This window comes from Pteronotus mesoamericanus, unplaced genomic scaffold, assembly GCF_021234165.1.
Source record: "Pteronotus mesoamericanus isolate MK-2021 breed Mesoamerican mustached bat unplaced genomic scaffold, CSHL_Meso_final contig_74, whole genome shotgun sequence".
Lineage (NCBI taxonomy): Eukaryota > Metazoa > Chordata > Mammalia > Chiroptera > Mormoopidae > Pteronotus > Pteronotus mesoamericanus.
In genome coordinates, this window is record NW_026555247.1 from 25,526,810 (window position 1) to 25,532,168 (window position 5,359).

The 5,359-nt window shown below is 43.8% G+C and overlaps 1 pseudogene; it reads right to left on the bottom strand.

Moving 5' to 3' along the window:
• Positions 1–598: 598 nt before the first annotated feature.
• LOC129078834 (60S ribosomal protein L10a-like) lies at positions 599–1,238 on the bottom strand (annotated as a pseudogene).
• Positions 1,239–5,359: the final 4,121 nt, after the last annotated feature.

Below are 5,359 nucleotides of genomic sequence, written 5' to 3' on the forward strand. Positions count from 1 at the left end.
GGGGACAGGAGGCCCGGTTCTGGTCTGAGCTCCTCACCTGTTCTGTGAATTTTACCTTACAAGTCCTCAGATTCTTTATCTGCACAGTGCTGGGGATAAGGTAACTTAGCCATATGTAGGGAGGTGAGGGGTGGGGTTCCCCTCAGCTGGGAAGAAGGCCTCTGGGTCCCACAGCTAGTTCTAAACACAGTTCTTTTAGACTTGCTGTGTGGGGTTGCTGCTGGTCTGGTCCAGGACCCTTAGAAGCCTGGATTATTGGTCCAGCTTTGTAAATACATATTAAGGGAGCTTTAATAACACATAATATTGACCAGAGAGACCTGTAGAGCTATTTGTGTGTAAATCCATATTCAGTACAATATTGATCCATATCAGCTGGCCCAAACCATGTTAATTTGAATGTGAAGATTAAAAACATTTTGCAAAAGTTGTTGCAAAGTGTAAAGGAGTTGATATTCAATTTCTAACAGCCTAACATGCTTCTCTTTCCTTTTGATGTCTCCTTTCAGCAACTTAGCCGGTTTCTTTTTCAGTTGTCTTCTCCCTGCTTCTCTCTCTCTCTTTTTAATGGTAGCTGTATGGTTTATTAAGCTGTGCCTTAGTTCAGGTGCCGGGGGTTGCCCATGGTGCTCTTGAAGTACAAAGCTTGGATGTTCTGTCAGTTCTTTTTGAGCAGTGACACCAGGAAATTGACAGCTGAGTGGATGTTGTGTGCAAGCTCATCATCTGTCATCTTCACATGGCCAACAGCCACTGCCAGACATAGCACTTTCTTCACCTGGAACTTAATTGTGGATTTCACTTCATCAACTTTGGCCACCATGTTCTCATTGTGGGTCAACAAGGAAGGGAACTTGCCAGCCTTATTCAGGCCGGGGTCCAGGATTTGCGGGGTCTGCTTGATCAGAGGTTCTGAAACCAAAAAGGCATAATACTTCTTGGCCAGCTTCATGACCAATTTCTTATTCTTGCTGAGTTTCTTCAGTGCCTCAGTGTCCATGTGGGGGATGTCCACAGCCTTGGCTGCTGGCCCCCCAGAACACACATGGAGAACTTGGGGCAGAGAATGGACTAAGCCTGACAGTTCCTGAGAAGCATTTCTCCTTCTGAGCGTCATAGTTCTTCAAGCTGATCTGCAGCTCCACTGTCTCCAAAAATTTCTGGTGCTTGTGCTGGTTCCCATGCAGGACTGCCTGCACCACCTCGTAGAGGGTGTCGCAGGAGACTTTGCTGCTCATGATTCATAGCACCACAAAAAATGGAAAAGAGGTTCCTGCCTCTCCTTCAATGGCCGTTGGTAGCACACCTGTGCTGAGTCCCTAGATGGCCACTTGGTGCCGAAGCACTCTCTTCCTCAGCGGTTGGGGGTGCTGCTGAGTGATGGCCTACGGCGGAGCCCCTCTCCAGACTTTGCCCTCCGCTGAAGAGGACAAACCTTGTTCAAGGTTGAATCCACTCCTGAGGACAGCCAATGACGGGCCCATGTGGGCGTGTGAAGGGCTTTTCCAGCTTCATCGCTCCTGTGGTGGGCCGGAAGCCTTTGCGAAGAGAGCTGCGTGGCTCAGCTCCTCACTGGGCCCTGATAGGAGTCTTCTTTCATAGGCATTGAGCCTGATCACAAATCTCTGTGTCTGAGTTTTCTGGAGACCTTGACCTGAGACACCACTCAAACTGGGGAAACATCCTTGATTCTCTTCTTCCCCTTCTGCTATTTTAAAAACACAACTTTATTGAAGTATTATTCACATACCATACAATCCACCCATTTGAAATGTACAACTCAATGTTCTTTATATTCACAGGGTTGTGTAACCATTGACACAATTGATTTTAGAATATTCTTATCAGTCCATGGGAAACCACATACCTTAGAGTCACTGTCCCCCCATCCCTGCATCTCATTTAATCCTAGACAACTACTAATCTACGCTCTGTATCTATTTAGTACATTTCATATGACTTGAATCATAGCCTGTGTGGTCTTTTGTGATTGGCTTCTTTTAGTTCATATAATGTTGTCAAGGTTCATCCATGTGGTACCACGAATCAGTACTTTGTTATTTTTCAATGGCTGAATAACAGTCCCTTGTATAGATATACCACATTTTATTTATCTGTTCATTGTGTTGTTTCTACCTTTGGGCTATTGCGAATAATGTGACAGTGAGCTTCTTTACTCAGTCTACCAACTCAAATGCCAATCTCTTCCAGAGACATCCAGAATTAATGTTTTAGCAGCGCTCTGGATACCCCTTAGGCCAGTCAACTTGACATACAGAATTGATCATCACACAGGCTTAGGGCAATAATGCTAGACATTCCCAACTGGGCAGATGAGCCCACCTGTGGAGGGTCTGTCTCAGCTGGGGATGGTCCAAGAACAAAAGGTTCTGGGAAATGGGGTAGGTCTGCTTCCTTAGCAGCCCTTCAAATCTTTGAAAGCAGCTTTCGTACCACCCCGCAGTGCCCTCTCCCCTCAGGTGTCATTTCTCCGGGTTAACGTCTTCATCTATTCTTCTATGGTTTTCAGGACTGTCACCATTCTGGTCACTCTCCTCTGAGGAGTATGAGTTTGTCTTGAAATACTGAGTTTATACTTAATGGAGTTCAAGTTTATGATTAATTACATTGACAGCCTTATTATCTTCATATCAATTTAATCCAAAAGTTTTTTTTTCCTATCCATGAAATGGCTCTTTTACTAAGCCTCTTACCATTTCCTTGAAAATAAATAAATATTTTTGTTATATCTATTCATTTCCATTTTGTTAGTTTTGATACCTAAATCATACCATTTAATGTACCCATTCCCCCTGATCAACAGGAGAGTCTGAAAAGACAGGGTCAAGGAAAGAATCCTGTGACCTAACACTATCTATATCTGTATCTAATCTATATCTATATCTAATCTATATCTATATCTATATCTAATCTATATATATCTATATATAGCTATATCATCTATGTTTATATCTAATCTCTACCTCCTGGGTGATGCAGACCCGGTAAACACCCTTCCTAGGGCAGTTGATCCCTGAGCCAAGGGTTCAGCCAGCATAGGGCCAATCAGGCCACACCTGTCCAGATCTACAGGTACTTTTCCCTAGAGACTTGTCAGGTGCTTTGCCCTAACATAGGAGCCGATGAGCAAAGCTGCCTAGACCTATTATTGTTGAGTTCATGTCAAATTCTTATAATCACAGCTTTGTCTCTTCTCAGTGTGCATAACTCACTTTATAAAAACAAACTTTTAACTTTACATAGTTTTCGATTTAAGAGAAGTTATGAAGGCAGTTTGGAGAGTTCCTGCATACCCCACACCCAGGTCCCCATATTGTGAACATCTTACACAAATACAGGTCCTTTGTCACAACTAAGGAACCAACACAGGTATATTACTATTAACCAAATATCATAGTTTCTCAGGATTTCACAAGTTTTATCTTCATGTCCTTTTTCTGTTCCAGAATCCCATCGAAACCATCACATTATTATTGTTTGTCATGTGTCTTTAGGAGCTCTGGTAGTTCCTCAGACTTTTCTTTTTTCTGGTGACCTTGACAGGTTTAAGGGGTACTGGTCAGAGATTTTTATGGAATGACCCTCAACTTGAACTTGTCAAACGCTTGTCTCATGGTTAGCCTGGGGCATGAATTTGGGGGAGGAGGACTACAGTGGGGAGGAGGGCTGACTGATAAGCGCTGCCTTGGCAGGGGGAAGTGTGGGGCCAAGAAAGATCTCACAGGTTTGGTGGCACATAGGGCCGTTTGTCCATAACCTTTGTCTAGCTCTCTTTGACCTTGAAGGGCTTTCAAATTACTTCCTCTTTGGCTTTGCTTAAAACCTTGTGCTAACTGCATACTAGGTAATTATCTGGGACCCAAAGTGGGATGAACTTCCAACTAAGAAACATTCGGTACCAGCCACACCATCACTTTTTGCCTCAAGTTGGACCCAGGAATGCCTCTCAGTAACCATAGCATAAACAATAAAAAAATTAAAAACAATAATATTCACCAACATTTTCTCATAAGGAAAAAAAAAAAGAGAGAGAGAGAGAGAAAATAAACAAGGCAGGGAGCTCCCAGCCAGCCCTGAGGGTAATTCAGGTTCTCCAGGTAAGTGAGCATTACATATGGCCCAAAGGCTATAAACCACCCTAACAGGCATAATGACTTCCGCACCTCCACCTGAAGGGGCTCATTGCAATAAGGTAACAGCTCTTGCAGATGCCTCTAGCTTTAACTATGGGAACACTTGCTTTATAGCACTACCTGAATGATCTACATCCTGCTCTTGTCAATGGCAATTTCAGAAGTGATTTGGCTTATGTCTTTTGCGTATGTGTGTCTACAAAGTGCCCTGAAAACCTTTGGCACTGAGAACACTTGAGGGGGGATGAGTCACAGCTGCGGAGCTGGTGGTGGGTAGAGACGGGCCCTGAATTAGTTATTGTTAAGAGAGAACTCTCAGAAGTTCACACTAATAATCACAGGGACAAGACTAACTCCCATTCTGCATTCATTTGCTCATTTACTTGTTCCCCCTCCCTCCCTCCCTCCCTTACTCCCTCCTTTCCTTCCTTCCTTTCCAAACCCTTATTGAGCACACTACTGTATATTAGGGATACAAAGGAAAAAGGAGACAGGCCTGTCTTATAAGACCTCCTAGGTGAGAGAGGGAGGCAGATACAATGGGCGTGCTGGAGCGAGCTTCTGCTGGACAATTAGCTGGATATTCAAGAATATTTGCATGTTTACCCCATCGAAGTCAGCAAATGCTGTAAATCAGGGCTTCTTCTTCTTCTTTTTCTTCTTCTTCTTCTTTTTTTTTTTAAATAAAAACCACCTTGGAGAGCCAGTTTAGCCTCACCTTGGAGAGCCAGTTTATCGTCACACAACTGTGAGATGAACATAATTAAGCCAATTATACTACATAAACAGAAAGCAAACAACCAGGCAGCCCATGCATTTCATGGGCTCAACACCTATCCCACCTATTTTAAATCCCCGCTCTACCACTGAGCTGTGTGACCATGGGTAAGTTACTCAACCTCCCTGAGTCTCCATTCTCCTGCCCTTAAAGTAGATATAATAGTATCTTCCTCACAGGGATGCAGTGAGGATTAAATGAGGTAGGATGTATGTGGCATGTGTGGGGATAATGAGAAGGCTGGTTTGACTGCCATGAAGGTCCACAGAGGAGAGAATAAGCATGAAACTAGAGAAATCAGCTGGATCAGGTGGTTGCACTTGAACCTAGCGGAAGGTTAGCCAGGGAAAGCTTTTGGGCAGGGGTGATATGATGATGGAGGGGTTTCTGTTGGACCCAGGTAGAAATCAGACTATTTCACATTTTT